Here is a 19161-nt window from a genome sequence, read left to right as displayed (position 1 = left end):
CGGATTTTGCAAATCACTTGATGCGTGAATTTGGGGCATAGTCTTCCTCCCACTGTGCCTCAATTTCCCTCTTTGTTAGTCCATTCCATAAACATGGTTTCAGTTAAAACATGCTAAAAGAATTGAAACAAATCAATCAAACATACAAACAAGCCTCTGTGCACAACCCCTGCACTCAGGAAGTGCCTTCTGGCGCTTAATACCGACCAGCAGCGCCTGGGCCTCTCCGCTTGCACCCAGTCTCCGCAGCTGAGGAACAGCCGAGGGATTGCTCCTCCTGGGCCGGCATTGCAGTCCGCGGAGCCACCCACACTGTCTTTCCCGGAGAGCTGCTGTTCGTTGGTGCAGATGTACCTCCAGCACGCCCCTGGCGCGGAGTCCGCCCCGGCTAAGCTGAGCTCAGCACACACACGTCTCAAGTGTGAGCGCGTCCCTGCACTGACCAAGGAGCTGAGGGTTTCTCGGGGCAAAGCCAGTACTTCACAAGGAGACCAAATCAGGCCGCACATATGGCCCCCATATGAGAGCTCTTCTGCCATGGAAACTAAGTCCTTTTGTCCCTTGTCCCAAACCTTCTTTTCTCAGGATTAAACGCAGCCTGTGCCTTTAGCCTGTGCATTTTGTCAAGTTGGCTCGGCATGGCTCACAACCAATCGAGGGCAGGGGACAGTGTACCAGGCACGCTGCTAGTTCCCATTCCCAGGGACGACAGTACCAGCTGGCTCTCACCACCACCCGCGTGTCAAGGAGGCTGAAACTGAGAGCAGTTTAGCTGGTCCAAGGTCAAACAGCTGGCAGGAGTCGGGACTGGGATGAGAACCTGGGCCGGGAGCACAGCCCACACTTTCTCCACGAGTCCGTCGTCCTCTCCCCCTGCCCAAAGGCCCCTTCCCCAGATCCCTGAGGGTCCCTTCCCTCGCCGCATCCTCTGACCACAGCGCCACGGTCGAGCTGTGCCCCTCCCGGCGCGGCAGGACCTACCCAAACAGAACATTTTTGATGCTGGCGATGTTAACATATCACAGGTTTGTGTAATTATTTAACATTATTGTAACTTTGGTCTTGATTTCCTCTTGCCAGACATGCTGTCTAAACAGGAAAGACCAGCCTTCCTGTCAGGAGATCAGTGACTTCCAGAAGGAGTTGGCTTAAGCAGCTCCTCCCCACTCCCCCTTCCCTTCTGGTGGTTTCTAATGATCCCTTTTGGTCTTGAAGATGAGTGGAAAATACCAATAACAGCCCTGCGAAAGGAAGGAACACCATGGCGGGCTGCGTCAGTGGACGCCACTGCAGCCACTGCAACGAAGATGGGCTCCGTTCCAGAAACGCCTCCCAGCTGTGTGGCCTCGAGGGGCGCTCCGTGTGCACAGGGAGCGACGGCGCTGGCTCCGGACACAGCCAGAGGTTCCTGGGGGACAAGCATCCGGCACCCCTCGTGGCCCCTCGGAGCTCGTGCCTCCTGGCACAGGGTCTGCGGTCCCCATTAGCTCCGTACCACGAAGCTCTAACGCACGTTGTTTCATTTATCTTCTCTCTTACTGGGCAACAATTCTGTAAGACGCTGCTGCAGAGAGGCTCTGAGGGACTGAGATGCAACAGTCCTCCTTGGAGGCTGCAGACACACAGTGGAGAGAGCCACGGGACACAAAGGCCAGGGTGCTGGGAAGAGAAGTGAGACCACCAAATCTTGGGCCCCGGGACCCTTGTCCTCAGCGTGAAGCAGAGGGGGAGCAAGGCCCAGCCCAGAGGGCCACCTCACATCCCTGAAGCACAGGGTCTGGTTGTGGCTCCAGGGAACCGTCTCTCTTGGGGCTACAGGGAGGAGTGGACCCCACACCTCCTTGTGAGCCCACTGGCTGCCCACTCTCCCCTTCCAGGCTCTCCCTGCCTTCCTGGCTCTGCACCGAAGGGGGTCGGGGGATGAGGGCGTGGGGGGAGGACAGGAGAGGCCCTTTCCCCTCCTGTCCCAGAGACTTGTCTCCGTGAGATGAGGTAACCTCTGAAGCTGCTCCAGGGAGGCTGGACGTGCACAGCCAGGCGCCCGCCCCACTCGCCCTCGGGGCTCTCGGAGGGGCCTGGACCCTGCTCGGGGCGGATTCTGTAGCCCTCGCTTCTCCCTCCAAAAGGCCCCAGCAAATGCTAATCCCGCAGTGAAGCTGTGAGGGACAGAGAGGGAATGCGGTCAATATTTATGAGGCCTTCAGGAAACCCGGAGGCTCCAGCCGTCAGGGCCAATCCACGACCTTGTTCAGACATGCTCCCGCCCTGGATGCCTCACGTTTATCCATCAGGGCCTGGGCCGTGCGAGGCCAAAGGAGCGGCCGGAGGGAAGGGGGAGGCCCCTAGCTAGGTTCTGGCCTGGGCGATGCAGCGGGTAGGGGGCTCAGGGGAGGCGGGTAGAGGAGAGCTGAGCAGTAGGAGGAGGGCCGTGGGGCTGGGCTGGCACCGGCCAAGGCACACGGGGGCACTAGCGATGGCTGCAGGTGGTCAGGGAGAGGGAAGCTGAAGCCTGTGGCCCACGTGGGCACTCACCGCTCAGTGGACTTCAAGGCATGGAGGCTGGCTTCGCCCAAAGAGAAGGTGGAAGCTGCCAGGGCTTTTATAGGCCGGGTCCAGAACTTCTGCTGCCCTCCGTTGGTCCAGGCACGTGCTGGGGGGCCCAGCGGCAGCGAGAAGGAAGAGAGCCTCACCTCTTGCTGCTGCAGTGGTGTGGCGGACAGCAGGCGAGGAGGCGCCGGAGGCTCCTGCTGGAGACCACCTGCATGCCACGCGAGGGCCACCGCCCCCATGTCTGCCCTTCCATGCGGGGAGGCTTGCACAGGTGCTGCAAACCTCTCCTCTCTCTCTCCTCCGGAGCCCCAAACTTTTGAATCCCACCAATCCCCAGAATCTAAGAGACTTGAATCTCTGCCCCTAGCTCGGGCCATGTGCTCTGGTGGCTTCCCAGGAAAGAGTGTGGCAGGTCACCTTGCTCCAAGCAGCTGCTGCCTACCTGCCCCTCAAGCAGCCCCCTTGCACGCCGTGGTCCACGGCCAGGATCTGGGTCACCTTGCCAGGTGGGAGGAGGAGAAACCCCCCTCTGTGGGGGAATTCAGACCAGTGAGTGAACATTCTAGAAGGCAGACTTCACATCCATTTAAGAAAGAAGAATAAACTCTTCAACAGTGGAGCAGGCTGATTTCTAAAGGGGGGCCTGTCTCTAGAAGTGTCCGGGCAGAAGCGGGCCCATCCCTGCCTGAAGAGTCAGAGCACATTCCTGCACTCCACGCTGCTGCACTCTCCGAACTCCCCAGATTCCTTTAACCATCCTCCATTTTAGTTGTCCAGACCCTGTTTGGTGACGATTATCATTTGGCAAGTCCTGGCAATCCCCTTTTTGGGAGCCAGTCCCTGGTTACCGGTGTCAGCAGCGCTGAGAATCCGAGGGTGGCAAGCTGAGTCCAGGGCCCCACCCCGGCACCAAGTCACGGAGCAGCCGGTCGGTGCAGGTGGCTTTGCGCGTTTCGACCTCACGTGCCCGAGCGTAATCTGTGCACCAAGGAGGGATCTCGGGCTGCCACTAACCCGTTCTTTTCTTGGCCCTCCGGGGTGGGGCTGCAAAGGACCCTCAGTCCAGAGCTCTCCAAGAGGCCCCAGCGCCTGCTGCATCTCAGGCGGGCACTTACCACCGGATGCGCCCACCGCCCCGCTCCTGGGGTTGGCCCGGACTAGGACTCCTCTGCCGCGTTGTCTCCCGGATCCTGCTCTCACTCGACTCGCTGGGGCCTCTGGCCTCTTGGGGTCCAAGGGTGGCCCGGCCTCTCTCTCGGCTGGTGCCAAGGCCGTGGATCCCGCCCTGGCAGCTCGGGGTGAGAGCGGGTCGACGGGTCGAGCCCGCTCCTGGCTCACACAGGCCACAGGGAAAGGAGAGAAGGGTCCCCGCTGGCGGCCGTGTTCGGCGAGTGAGGGCTTACCCGAGGGAGACGTGGGTGGCGGTCAGGCGGGCCACTGCCGCCTTCCCGTCGCCTCCCTAGCGCTGTCTGTGCTGTCCGAGGCGCAGGACCCTCCGCAAAGCAGCAAAGGCCCGAGGACACGCACGTTTGCCGGCCTTCCCGGCACACTCCCCGCGCTGGCGCGCCTGCAGGGCGGGCTCCGCTCTGCGCTTCCGAATCAGTGAGGACGCCACCACGGGCCTCCTCGGGGACCGCGCTTCCGGGGTGACCTGTGGTGCTCGCGTGCTGTGTGTGTGCTGTGTGTTGTAGAGTATGTGTGTTGTGTGTGGTGTGTGTGGTGGGTATACAGGGGCACGTACCGTGCGGGGCACGCCGTGTAGACGTGTGAGCGTGGTGTGTGGTGTGGTGTGTGTGGTGGGTATACAGGGGCACGTACCGTGTGGGGCACGCCGTGTAGACGTGTGAGCGTGGTGTGTGGTGTGGTGTGTGTGGTGGGTGTACAGGGGCACGTACCGTGTCGGGCACGCCGTGTAGACGCGTGGAGGTGTGTGTGTATGTGTGGTGTGTGTGGTGGGTGTACAGGGGCATGTACCGTGTGGGGCACGCCGTGTAGACGTGTGGAGGTGTGTTGTGTGCGGTGGGCAAACCCCCTGCAGGACGTACAGGAGAAGGCGCGTAGAGGCGTGGCTTGTGTTAGCAGCTGGGTGGCTCCATCTGTGAAAACATCGTTTTGTTTGTTTTGTTTCATTTGTTGTGTTTGTTTTGTGAGCTTGGGCTTCGCGGGGGTTTCCTCCCCTGCAGATGCGCGTTGCCATGGTTACTGAGAGCGGAGCGCGGGCGCGTTCCGGCGACCAGGCTCACAGATCGGTGTCACCTCCGACGCCAAGTGGCGGGGACACGCTGGATGCCTTTGGATCTATTCTTTTGGAGGCTCCAGGAGGTTTGGGGCGCTGGGGAAGGCCCGGCCTTGAAACAGCCGCAGCCGCCGCGTCCCCCGCGCGGGGAGCAGCCCGGGCCGTGGTCCTGCGGCTCCACCTGGCGGCGAGGACGACCATCGCCGCACAGGCCTCGAGAGCACGAGCCGGCGGGTCCCTGCGGGGTCGTCGCACCCGCCCTGGCCCAGACAGAGCAGGCGCCCGGGGTCCTGGGCGACGCTGGGCATCTTCGTGCTCGCATCAGAGGACAGGAAAGAGCCGCCCTGACGTCCGGGGCTGTCGTGGGGATCGCCCTGCCCAGGACCCCGGGGGACCGTAACAGCTTTGGGCTGTGCCGCTGGTTAGAACACCTGTTCCCTCTAGGAGGATCCGATCCTAGAATATTCAACGTGGGGAGATGGGGAGCCTGCCTGCTCCATTTTATAGGCGAGGAAACAGGCTCAGAAGGGTTCTCCAGGGGAGGGAAATGTCCCCTACCCTCCGAGTCTGGAATAAACTGACCACAGGCAGCACGACAGGAGAGAAGGTGTGCGGGTTTAGCATGCACGTGGGGGCATCCCAGGAAAGAAACATGAATACCCCAAACCCAGTGCCCAGGAGCTTTGCACACCCTCTTCCCCGGGGAGAGGGGTGGGGAATGAAGGCCCCCTGGGGGAGAGTGAACAATTTTGAGAAAGAGGAGAGGAGGGGCAGCCTGTGACAAAGTCTGCCTGGCCATGGCGTCAATCGTCAATTGCCTCTGCTGGGATCCGAGTTAATCTGCCAGTTCATGAATTCCCGGGGAGGGGATTCAGGGCCATTGGGGTGCTTTGGAGGATTCGTCTTTAGGCAGGCACGGGGAGCTCAGAGCAAACCTCTGCCTGCACCTGCTGTCCCCCAGGTGCCCTGGGTTCTGAATCACCAGCATGACACGTGGGCTGGCATCTCCCCCACTCCTTCAGCTCAGGCCTTCGACTCCGAGCCCAGTGCTCTTTCCACTGCCGTCCCATGGTGTGTGCTGCCCCGTGCAGAGTGCACGACCTGGCACCCGCAGAGGGACACCAGGGGGTGGGGAGAACCGAGCAACTTCCCCCGGTCAGATGGTCAGAAGGGAGAGAGGCAGACCCGGAATATCCTCAAGGTGCGCGGGTTGCCAGGGGTCCCCACCCAGGCCGCGTGTCCGTCTGCTGCGAAGATGCTCAGACCAAGCCTGGGCCCCAGAGAAATGACACTTTGCAGAACCCAGAAAAGGCTAACCTGCTGCCTGCAATCCCTGTGGAACGAAGAGATTGATATTGCAGTGAGTGTCATGTCAAATCTGGGGTCCAGCCCTCTTGTCTGGCCCCTCCTGTTATCTGACGCTCCTCATCACAGCCCCTCGATAGAGCCACACCTCCGGCCCCCCGCCTCTCCTGCCTCCAGGCCTTTGCGTCTGTGTGTACTTCCTGGAGCACCTGCGAGGCTCCTGCAGGGCAGGCTGAAGCTTCCTGCACACGGCCAGGGGCTCCTGGACAGCGCGTTGCTTTCCGAAGGCTGCCCACACAAATCCATTGTCTCACAGTTCTGCAGGCCAGAAGTCCAAGATCAAGAAGTTGGCGGGGTTGGTCCCTTCTGTGGGCGGTAGGGGAGAAGCTGCCGCAGGCCTCTCTGTGGCCGGAACAAGCCTTCTTCTCCCTGTGTGCACAGCCATCTCCACGTGTCCCCTTTTCGTAAGAAGGCCACTCCTACTGCATGAGGGCCTACCCCAGTGACCTCATTTTAACTCGATGACCTTTCTAAAACCCAATCTCTAAATAAGGTCCCATTCTGAGGGACTGGAGGTTAGGACTTCAACACGTAAATTTTTTTTGTTTTTAATTTCGTGAGGGGGACACAATTCCACCCACCACAATACCCGGTTCTGGTCCGGCCAGGCACCATGCTGTTCCTTCCACTAAATGGAATCTGAACGCTGAAGGGAGTGGAATTCTGAATGGAAATTCTGAAATGAAAGCTGGCAGAGCAGCAAGGAGGAGACTTTTTGGGAGCCGCAGGGCGTGGCTGAGGCTGCTGCTGTGGACAAGGAAGGTGGGAGAGAGATTGGAGCACCGCGAAAGGGGGTCGGGGGAGGTTTGGCCATGGGCGGTGTGTGGAAGACTTTTCTGCCATCTCCTGGGACAGCTCTAGCAAGGATCACCTACTTACCTCTGGATTGGAGTCGGAGATGTGGAGGGGACACAACGCAAGGACACTCAGTTTGGGTCAAGGGCCAGAGTGGGCCCTGCCGAGGGGCCCGGGGATGGCCCCAAGGAGCCTAAACCCTCCTCACCCTTCAAGGCCGAGCCTTCTTCCTTGCACACCTGAGCTCGCGTTGCTCTGGCGAAGACAAACTGAGCTGCAGTAGACACATCACGTGCATTATTTCCTGGGCGTCATTAGGTGGTATTGTTCTGCATGGCTGATTAACTGTGGTGTGTATGTCCATCCTACTTCTCCAGTCGGCACTGGTGCACATGCACACAGTGGTCAGCAACACGGGGGCGATTTGTCCCCAGTTTCTTCCCTTAGTTGTGTTTCTCCCCAGCCCCACCTCCCACACAGCAGGCGCTCGCAGCAGGTGAAAGTGGGTCATTTCCTTCCGCCAGCCAGCGTGGCGCAGTGCTGGCGCACTTGCCCAAGGCTCCCGGCACACTGCGGAGGGGCTCGAGAGGAAAGCGACAGTGAGCCCCGCACAGCGTACCGTCTGGGCTTTGGAGGGGCTCACCCCAAGGTCCTCTTCACATTTAGCCCCTCCCGAAAATGTTGGCCACACCTCTGGAGGGTTTGGAAGTTCCTAGAAGGGCTGGAGTTTAATGAGGATGCCTGGGGCTCCCTTTGATCTCAGGCCCTCAGGAAAGGTGACAGCTGAGGCATTTGGTGTCTTCTGGGATCTAAACCAGGCTGCTCTGAGCAGCTGTTTTCTTTAGAAGTCAAAGAAGTGGAATTTGCCCTAGAGGCTCAGAAAATCTTTTCCCACTCAATAAATTCTATTTGAAATGGATGATAATGGTTTCAGGGACAACGTGTTCTAGACGGATTGTAGCAGCTAGAGAACAAGGGTGCACCACCCGCATGCCTGATGACACAGCCTTGAGTCAGGGCCATGCCGGGAGGACAAATGGCCTGTCCTGATGGAGGGAGACTTTGGAAGGGGAAAACTCAGCTGGCACAGGGCCGTGCCATGGGCTGAGGATGTGGGAGGGCTGAGCCAGAGGATGCTGCAGGGGAGGGCAGGGGAGGGGAGGACAGGGACGGGTGGAAGGGATCCCCTTCGAGGCTGTTCCAGGGAATCCAGTCTTGCCAGCGTTGGTTGCCGGCACAGCGGTGTTGCCAGCGGGCCGTGACCAATAGTGATGATCACTGCCCTGTGCCACACTGGGGATTTGGTGCCGCTGGAAGCTCTGGCCTCAGAGGGCCCATGATGTGGGTGCTGTTAAAGAAAAACTATTCATGCTATTGTAAACATGGTAAGGCAGACTTTATTCAAGGGGAGCGGTCAGCACAGGTACAGGGACCGCTGCAGTGAGGTCTTGCAGTGGGGAGAGAGGAGATATCGAGGGCGGTCAGATTCCAAGGGTGGGGGATTTTTGCTAAACGGACTTAACAGGATTCTTGCTCAAACTGGGTTCTATAAGGGCAGAGAGGGAAGCCCAGGGTGCGGTCCTGCTAAGGAGAGGACTCAGAGGAGCCTGCCTACAGTTTGGGTCAAAGGTGAGAGTCTTTGTCAGTGCCCGTATTTGACCCGGTGGCAGGGAGCCCTGCGTGCCCCGATGGGAGAGAGGCCAGGCCTTTGGCACACTCAGGCCACTGCGAGTGTGTGAGTGCTCACGCCATGCGTGCTGCCATGTGTTTCACACATCATGTATCCATGGAGCATAGAATGGTAATAAAAATAAGCTAACATTTTTATGGTACTCTACAGCTTACAAACTCCAGTGTGCATTTACTAGTTGATCCGAACACTGGGAGAGGAGTCTCCCCCAAGAACCAGCCAAGAAGGTGTGGGAGCACACGGGTGTGTTTTAGATAGAGTAGGTGTCATCACCAATATCATCGTCACCATCCCCATCTTACAGGTGAGAGAATTGAGGCTCAAAGAAGTTGAGGCTGCCTGAAGTATAAGAAATAGATGGCAGAGGTGGGACATGTGGCTCTGGTACCTCTACTGTCATTATTGCTCTTACTGCAGGTCCCATTTAGTGAACACATACTTTGTGCCAGGCCTTACAATAGCCCTGGAAAGAAGAAACTGAGACTTGGAGAGGTAACTTGCTCCAGAATTATCACAGCTGGATTTTGAACCTGGGTCCTCTGAGTCCATACTCTGTTGAATTCCTGGTCCTTTCTGTCCTCAGGGTGTAGCTCACTCCAAACCCTATGCACACAGGGAGGTCTCTTCTAGGCCCATGGATGGGGTAGGACTAGCACAACCCTTACAGATAAACCAGGTCAAGTCTGACTTTCTCTTGTGAGATTGTTGGTATCACAATTTTTCCTCAGGCATATCTGAGCCTTTTTTTTTTTTTTTGAGACAGAGTCTCACTCTGTTGCCCAGGCTAGAGTGCCATGGCATCATCATAGCTCACTGCAACCTCAAACTCCTGGGCTCAAGCGATCCTCCTGCCTCAGTCTCCCGAGTAGCTGGAACTATAGGCAGGCACCACCATGCCCAGCTAATTTTTTATATATATATTTTTAGTTGTCCAGCTAATTTCTACTTTTTTTTTAGTAGAGATGGGGTCTCACTCTTGCTCAGGCTGGTCTCAAACTCTTGATCTCAAGCGATCCTCCCGCCTCGGCCTCCCAGAGTGCTAGGATTATAGGCGTGAGCCACCGCACCTGGCCTTCTGAGCCATTTTGTAATGGGAGAGCCCCTGTGTTTGAGTCTTTAGGTGTGTGTTAGGGAATCAAATCTGGCCTCCTTACTCCTCTCATGAGTCCGATATTCAGCCTCCCGGTGAGCGGAATTGTACAGATGCAAATTTAAATAGTCACTTCAGTCCAGAAAAACCACTGCAGTTGTCTCCAGAGTCGGCGGACGTGTCTGCAGGCTCTTAGGTCTTTGAAGTTCAGGCTCAGGAGTTTGCCTTTCCCCCTCGTGCTGCTGGGCGATGCATGTTGCTCCGCTTCCTGCTTTTTCTTCTTCTTTTTTTTTTCTCTAGGCTTGTTTTTAATGAAAAGAAATGGCAGTTGGCAACATCCCTGAAGCTTTTTAGTGGGGCTCCCATAATGAGGTTCGCTGAAATTCTCGACAGGAAATGTTTCCCTCCGTCGGCTCAGACGCAGGGTTTCAAACTTCTGTGGATGTCCGTGGCCTTCTGCCTTTGAGCTAGCTGGGTTTGTCCCTTCAGAGACACCGGCCCGGCCTTGCCAAATCTGGAGCTCACAGCTCCACTCCCAGGGACTCACACAAGCGGGAAAACAGGTTGGTGTTTTCCTTCCCTCTCTTTTAAAGGGGAGTAGAGTGTGCGCGCGCACGCGGGCTTTCCAACATCCCCTCAGTCAAAAGCAGTTGAAGCAGTTTTAGCTCACTTTTTCCCCAAGAGCTTCCCTCCAAGTCTGACTCAGCTCGTGGAACGCTTCAAGGAAAATTTTTTCCATGAAAGTGAAGTGCAATGAATGAGGAGGGAGCGGTGGGAGAAAGAATTCCTCAGCGCTGGCCGTGCTGCCGATTACGCGCTCCCTGACGGACTCACGGAGAACGTGTAACGGAGCCACCGCCCGCCCCTCCGCGGCCGCTTGTCGTGAGGGTGAACGTTTCCATTACCAATCTGTGTGTCTTCATTTCCCGATCAAACTTTAAACAAGATGAAATCACACACACACACACACACACACATACACACATACAAACCAGACTATACTCTTTGAACATACCAGTGGAGAAAGTTTCCTAAAAGCACATTTAACAAGGAGCCACAGCTCAGCCATGACTAAATTTTCTTTGTGCTGAGAGGGGCAGGTGAGAGTCTAGATGCAAAACAGCTTAAATGCTTCTCACCGCAGCAAGGTGCTGCCAGCGCGGCGAAGACGAGGAGTCTTGTCCTGTGCGTACTTGGCTTCTACGTCTCCCAAGGGAAGAAGCACCCTGCAGCCACGTCTATCTGTGCGGACGGCTGTCAGTTTGTCTGTCCCTTCCCTCCTCCCGGTGCCCCACACTCATTTGCTCCAGCAGGGTCCCCGTAGCGTCCTGGGGACTTCCTAGTCTGTGCCCCACAAACGGGGACCTCCTCTTCCTCCCAGGCCCTCAGCACGTTCCTCTCCCCTTCCCACGAGCACTTCAACATCGTCAAGGCCCGTCCATCTTGGAACAGAAGCCCCTCCCGACGCTGCATCTGCCCCCCAAACACCCCGTCTTTTCTGCCCTTCACAGCCAGATCGCAGGCTGCAGGGGCCACAGCAGCCACCCCACCCTCACATCCACTGCGTCCCCACGCAGCTGCCGCATGATTTCCTGACATTGTCGAGAGTTGGTTAGTGACCTCCACACGGCCAAAGCCAAGGGGATGTTTCTCAGGCCTTGTCTTTTGGGACTTCCATCAGCACTTGACAATGACCAGCCACCCACCCACCCACCACCTGTCACTTGATGGGCACCACTGCTCTGTGCTAGTCACCCTCACCCCTCCACTCAGCCTTCGTTTCCCCTCTTCCAGCCTCTCTCCTCCTACCCTCCCCGAAACACCGTGTTCCAGGGCTCTGTCCTCGGCCCTGGGGTTTCTCGCTCTGCGCACTCTTCTGCTCCGCGTCCGCCTCCCCTTCGTGCCAAAACTCCCAAGGCTGTGCCTCCCACTGGCTCCTTGTGGACGGGGACCTCCGATCTAGGTGGCCATTTTGCCCTCAGCCCACACCTCCCTCTGGAATCTGGGGGCCGTCCTCGGCACCCCTCTCCTCTGGTCCACTTTGGATCTGCCCCCGTGGGCAGCACAGCCTGATTCCCCTAAAGCTCCCCCACGCCTGCAGGTCAGGGGCCGAGCTGCCTGCCAGACATCAGGGCTTCCCCAGCTCCACCTCCAACCCACCCGGACCAACCTGCCCGCTTCCTCCCGACCCCAACTGTAGCCCCTTTGTTTTGGAATAATAACAGCAGTTAACATGTCGTGAGTGCCTACCGTGTACCAGGGGCTGAGATAAGTGCCTCACGGGCCCTGTGAGCTCAGTACCCATATTGTCCCCATTTTACAAACGGGAAACTGGAGGCCCAAAGTGGGTTTTGTGGGGCCCTTCCTGTGGATGGCCTTTTAGGCTCCCCAGCCTGCTGTGGGCCCCTCACAGTTTTTGGCTGTCCCATGTGGTTCACTTCACAACCCCAGAGCAGCTGCCACTGCACTCCTGTCTCAGCACTGGCCCCAAACCCAGCCCGGGTCAGAGTCCTGGCATCCCGGTCGCTGGGGCCTCGTTTCCTCTGCCCTCATCCCTTTGGGCCTCAGTTCCTAAAAACAGTCCATAACTAATGCGCTCTCTTCTCAGGTCACTTCTTTGCAACCCATCCTCCTCACTGTAGCGTGACTATTTCTTCAAAATACTAATCTGGCCACATCCCTTTTCGGCTGAAAACCTTTCGGTGACATCTCTTTGTTCTTAGGACAGAGTTTAAACTCTCAGCCTGGAACGGATCACGGTGGTTATGCTAACCTAGCGCAGGCACCGCCCACTCCTCGGGCAGCCCCCAGTGCCCTGCTGACGTCAGCGCTCCTCGCGTCCTGCTTTTGGCCCTTCGCAGACACTTCTTGAATGTGCCAGACAAGCGCCGTCCTGACCCCCGAGACACAGAGATGAAACAAACAGACTAGCAGACAAAGAGCAGGCTCCCGGCAGACGTGTGGGGAGGGCCAGCCCTCCAGAACGATCCGGCCACAGAGTGACAAGTGTAATGCAGTGCAGGTGCGCCCGGCCCCATCCAAGTGCGTTTTCCCGCCTGGCTCGGCGCATTACTGCTCTGGCTGCTTCGCCTCGGTGGCTTCCGCTCAGCGGCCTGCCCGGCTCCTACTCTGCCTTCGCAGCCCTGGAGCCCAGTGAGCATCTCCCCTCCCAGGCAGCCCTGCTGGAGGTTGGGCGCATCTCAGGAACAGCCTTAGACTCCAAGGTATGGATTCTGAATTTAACATAAAAGCACTAAGGTCTCATGTAAAGATTTTAAGCTGGAGGGTAACATGACTGGATCTGTTGTTGCAAAGGTCCCTCTTGCTGCCGTGTGGAGGAGGGACAAGAAGACAGGAGTCTTCAGACCAGAAATCGCAGGGCACACTGGAGTCACCTGGCAGTTCACCAAACCCCCAGGCCTGTGTCCCGCCCTAGGAGACGGGTCTGTGGTGTGAGCTGGGCCGTGGGAAAGCCACAGGGTTTCAAAAGCTCTTCGGTTGATTCTACCTGCCAGCCAAGGCTGAGGCCGAGAGCTCCTGAGTTAGAACATGAGCCTTAACGCAGGTCCACATGAGACCACCTGGGGGGCCCTACAGCAGTGCCCAGGTCCTGGGCCAGGGATCCTGTTTAACGTGTCCAAGCACTGTCCGAAGTTCGCTGAGTGCTGCTGCCCTCTCGTGGTCTTGTCTTTTTCCTTGACCTGCTCCCAGATCCTCACACTCACCAGAGTATAAGTGTGTAAATAAATGGATAAATCCAGTCGTAAACACTGGCCTGCCAAGGGACTTCATTAGAGTCTGTAATGTGAGGGTCAGGTGGCTTGGCTGATAATACCACTGAAACACCATTGTTTTTACTGAAAGATATAATGTATACTCGGGTCATTCTCGTGTATGCAGAATGTCCTAAAAAGACAAAAAACAGCATCAAACACATTTTAAATTACAGATCAGAGGCGTGAACATACTCAGCTCATTGGTTTTATTGCTGCTTCTGCAGGGCTAAGGGCTGGCTCCTGGACAGTCCCCAAGGGGCAGCTCAGCGACCATTCTTAGGAAGAGGATGTGGCCCTCCCAGCTTTTCCTGGCACCAAACAGGGAGCATCTGTGCACCTCTTGGAGAAGGAGATGGAGCAAGAGAACTGGAAGTGACAGCTGGGGGCTGTCACACTCGTGGCAGGCGCTTCGCAGCACGCGGGTGCTGTGCGCGGGTGGTCGCGGGCAATGCTCATGAGACCCTGCTCTGAGTCCAGAGCTCAGAAGAGTTCGTTGATTGCCCGCAGTTTCAAATCCCATCCATGGTAGAATTGAGAGTAAAAGCCGGTCGATCAGACTCCAGGAATGACAGGGTTACCGCCTTACCCTGCTGCAGAAATTCACCGAGCCCCAGCATGCCACAGTGTGTCGTCAGTTCTGGTCAGGGCTGAATGAGGATGGCAGCAATGCAGGTGGGGACTGTGCCTTCTCTCTCCGTCCCTCTCAGTGTTACGGGCCAGAGGAGGGTGGGACAGGTCTCGGGACAGACTCCTCGGACACTCTACATCCTGGTGTCAGATTTGGGGTGTGACCTACACTGGGGTGTGTGTGGTGGGACAGGGCTCTGCCTGCTCGCAGCCCAGTTCCATAGGCCCAGGAAGCCCATCACCCGCCCGGGCCACCTACAGCTCCTGGGCCAATGTCCTTCTATATTCAAGAAAGAGACGTTGACGTGCCAAGAGATGGAACGGAATGCTGAGAGATCGGGGAACGTTCTCGTTCTTCTACAGTCCACACCCAGGCTCTCTTGTTAGTCATGGTCTGACCAGCGAGGAACATCTCATCCCTCGCCTCACCCCAGAAGAGCTGAGCTCCACATGTAGTGTCCTAAGCTGCATACGGTGTGCCACAAAGGGAGTGGCTTCCACAGTCTCACAGTTCTAGAGGGCAGAAGTCTGAGGTCTGGGTGTCGGTGGGGTTGGTTCCTTCTGAGGCTGTGAGGGGGGACCACTCCCGGCCTCCCCGCTGCCTTGGGTGGTTTGCCGGCCCTCCTCGATCCCCTTGGCTTGCAGAAGCATCCTACCATCTCTGCCTTCCTCTTCCCACGGCACTTTCCTCTGTGTCTATCTCCAGATTTCCCCTTTTCAAAGGATGCAGTCGTGTTGGATTAAGGGCCCTTCCTACGCCAGTACAACCTCATCTTACCTGATTCCACATGCAACAACCCTATCTCTACATAAGGTCCCATTCTGAGGCACTGGGGGTTAGGACTTCAACACGTAAATTTGGTGGTGGGTGACACAGCTCAGCCCGCAACACTCCGTAACCTACAACGGCTTTTCTCTTCCGTGACGGCTTCGTCTGAGTCGATGCCCGCGGAAGGCCCCGTCCCACGCAGGGCCTGCCTTCCCGCATCAGGTCAGGGCTGTTCCCTCCCACTGCGGCGCGGCTGTCTGCAGCGCGCCGGCTCCTGGAGCAGGAAGGGGAGAGGCACAGGCCAGCGGGATTCCTGGGGCCGCCGTTGGCGCAGAAGCCCTGGCGTTTTCTCCTTCGGAGCCCCATCCCTGACCCATCCCACCTTCCTCGCCCAGGCTCCGCTCCGCAGGTCGCAAGCGTCTTTCCTGTCATTCCCGCCTTCGCTTAGCCTTTCAGAGGGGCTGCCCTCCCATGTCTTTCTGGCCAAGACCTTGGCCTTGTTCACGGTTGCCTTGGCCACCTTGGGTAATGTCTCTAAGGTTTGGGCTGACCCTGAGTCATCCTACCTCTGCATCTCTCCCGTGGGGACACTCCCATGCCACACCTAGCTTCACGGAGGGGCGGTGGGGGGAGGGGGCTGAAAATGCCACTCAGAGGACACCGACCCCCTCAGGGGGCTGGAGCAACTCTAAGAGAGAGTGATCGATTGTCTCGGTCCACTTGGCATCACCGCCACCCCCCTCCATCCCCCAAGGTCTCTGCTGCAGAGAGAAGCAAAGCCAGGAATACCTGGACCTGTCCTTGTCTGGTTCCTGTCTCAGCTGGGAAAGGAGAGGCACTCCGGAGACTAGGATGAAGGCAGAGGAAAGGCCACCACTCTCCAAACCGCGGGGAGCTGAGATTCAGGTGTCTTCCTGGAGTTCTCTGCAGAGCCAGCCCTTTGCCGGGCAGCGGGCGGTCCCGTGGCTTCCGGCAAGCTGGGCAGTGACAGCCCACTGCGTGTTTCAGGCTGAGGCCTTCGGTGTGGGCTTCCTTAACTCCCCGGCCAGGTCTTACCAGTTCAGTATGCTCCTAATTCTCAGCTAAAACTTTGAGTACCTGGAGTCCAGAGCGTGGCTTCTGCGTTCTTGCCCGGATCCCGACTGAGAGAGGGAGGAAGAGCAAGCCTCTCGTGAGAGGCCAAGTTGGAAGGCCCAGGCAGGGAGCCCGCAGTGCTGCGCTGGGACGCGGTGCTGGTGCTTCAGCCTCAACAGTGAGGGGGAACGAGGCCATCCCAGCAGAGAGCAACCTCTCTGAGTGAGCCACGTGGGGAGAAAAAAGAGGGCATTTCAGTGGTGGAGTAAAGATAAGCAAAGAATTAGGAAAACCCAGATTTAAATCACTGACTAGCTAGACAAGTTGCTTCACCTATCTGAGTCTGCGTCTCAGTCTCCCTATCTGTGAAATGGGGACGTGACCACTCTGCCTTATCTAGTTGTGTGGCTTCAGTGAGATGACCTCGGTAAATTCCCCAGCTAGAGCCTGGCTCCGTGTGAAGGTGTCCAATTAATGTTATTCTTTTTCCTCCTCCTCGGCAGAGACAGGACATTTGCTTAACCAAAATGCTACCATCAGCTGTCATAGAGGGCTAGGGTCCTCCTTTGCTTTCAGCCAGAGGCAACAGCTTCTAACTCTTCCCTCCTGTTCAGAAGGAAGAGGGATGAGGGTTTCCTTCTGCTGCGAGACATAAATGTAGCTCCCCAACCCAGCTCAGAGATCATAGATTTAAATGTAAAAGCTGGAACTAGAAAGCCTCTAGAAGAAAACACAAGGGAATAGCCTCGTGATCTCAGTGTAGGCAGATGTTTCATAGATAGGACACATGAACACTAACCATAAAATAAAGTGAAAACATTGACTTAACATTAAAAATTTTTGCTCATTGTTAATAAAATGAAAAGGCAAACCATAGAATTTGAGAAAATAATAGTAATATATATCTGACAAAAACTTGTATTTAAACATATAAAACATGACTACAAATCAATAACTAAAGACAAACAATTCAGTTAAAATGAGCACAAAACTTGAACACATACTTCATAAAAGAAGACATATAAGTGGCTAATAAACATGTGAAGAGGTACTGAGCATTATTAGTCACCAGGGAATGTAAATGTAACCAATATGAGCTAACAGTCACACCTCCTAGGATGGCTAAAATGCAAAAACTGACCATCCCAAGTATTGACAAGGATGTGGAGCAACTGAAACCTCATACATAGTTGGCAGAAGTATAAAATGTTGCAATCATTTTAGAAAACCACTTGACAGTTTCTTTCAAAGGAAAACATACACTTACCCTATGACCTGGCAATTTCACTCTTAGACATTTACCCAAGAGAAAGGAAAGCATGTCCACAAAAAGATTTGTAGAAGAATGTACATAGTAGCTTTATTTCTAATTGCCAAAAACTGGAAGCAGCCCACGTGTCCCTCAACAGGAGACTGGATAAATAAATCGTGGTATATTCAGGAAAACCCACTAATATGATAATAGCCTAGAAGCATCTCAAAAAATTATTTGAAGTAAAAGAATACAAATGCAAAAAGTTAATTGAATGATTCTATTGATGTGAAGTTCTAGAACAGGCAAAATTAATCTATGTTGATAGAAATCACAATAGTGATTGTCTGAGTTGGGGTAGGGGTAGGGATTGGCAGGAAAGGGAACGAGGGAACCTTCTGGATTGGTGGACACATTCTATATCTTGACGGAGGTAGTGATTACACAAATGAGTGTAGACATTGAAGTGTACACATAGGATTTGTCCATTTTATTGTATGCTAAAGATAAAACCCAAAACAGCTTTGTGATTTTCTTCTCAGATTTTCAGAAGCATTGCCCAGACCTCCATAGTGGTCAGATTCACCCAGGGACAAGGAACTGAGTATCTATCCCGGGGGAGATAGAGGCAGACCCATAGAATCCAGGGAGACCTAGACGGTCAACTTACACAACACAGCTTCACCTCTCTGCACCACCAAGTGTCAATGCGCATTTATTTTGTGCTAGGAACTATGCTAACTATTTCTATGTACCTTCATGGGGGGAAACACAACAAACCCAAACCTGAAGTTCTAAGGGGATCAACAACACACAGCTGGGACTACAACTCCAGTCTTCGGATTCCAAGCCCAGAAGGAACTGGACTGGCCCTGGCTGGATGCTAGCTGGGGAACTCCTGTTCTGAGGCTCCTTGGGGGGCTGTACCTTCACTAGCTAGGGACTCCCCACAGCAATTTTTCCTCCTTTGCTTGACAGTGTCTTCCTTAGAATCACCAGTGAGGATCCCTAGTTCCCTCTCCAGAATTGTTCCTTTGTTTTCGCAGGAGCCAGTGCACAGAAACCACCAGTGACTTATTTTTGCAAATCTCTCCAGGCTTGGCACAACCTGCAGGCCTGGTAGACACTGGCCCTAGAACACAGCTGCAGCCTGGGAAAATGGTGGGAGCCCATTAATGGCCAAGGTCCCTGGAAAAACCATGAAGGTAGCCTCAAGTGTTGGGCCCTGAGGGCTCCTTGACCAGCAAACCCAGGCCAGTGCCGCAGAAAAATGCCCCAGTCTCCATCCCGCCAAGCACCTGTTTCCTGAAGGGTGGCTGGGGCCTGAGGAGACATGACGTCATTGGTTTTTATCGCAGCCTTCCTGGGGAGGAGACAGGAAATGGGGGCCTGAAGAGGTGCCTGGCCTGAGCTGCGAAAAGAAACACCACCTCCAGCTTGTCGGAGCAAGGCCCCGAGCTGCAGGAGTGAAGCCGCCTCGTCAGCCCCACCTGGACCGCGTGTCTGGCGGGACCACAGGAGCCTTAGCCAGTTCTTTCCATGGAATTTCTGTAAAATAAAAGTGTTTAATTTCTCAAAAGGTCTATCTAAACGGAAGTTACTGTGGTCATTGAGAAATAAAATGTTTAATTGCTAAGTAACACAGATGAAGAATTCCTTTAATCTTAAGACAACAAAATTGAGCTGAACATTATATAAATCATATATTATGGATATTATATTATTGTTTGTGTGTATATTCACCTGTTGAAGTAATGGGTCTTTTTTCTTTTTTGGTGGTTTAATTTTAAAAGTCTGGCTAATCCTTTCTATAGTCTCTGTCTTTTGCCAAAGGCAGAAGTTATTGTTTTAATTTTACCTAATTATATATTTATATTTATTTTTGTCTATTTTAAGTATTATTAATGAAACGCAGGCACAGAGTTAAACATTAAATA

Source organism: Propithecus coquereli, unplaced genomic scaffold, assembly GCF_000956105.1.
Source record: "Propithecus coquereli isolate 6110/MARCELLA unplaced genomic scaffold, Pcoq_1.0 Scaffold205, whole genome shotgun sequence".
Taxonomy (NCBI): Eukaryota; Metazoa; Chordata; class Mammalia; order Primates; family Indriidae; genus Propithecus; species Propithecus coquereli.
This window is presented reverse-complemented; position numbering follows the sequence as displayed.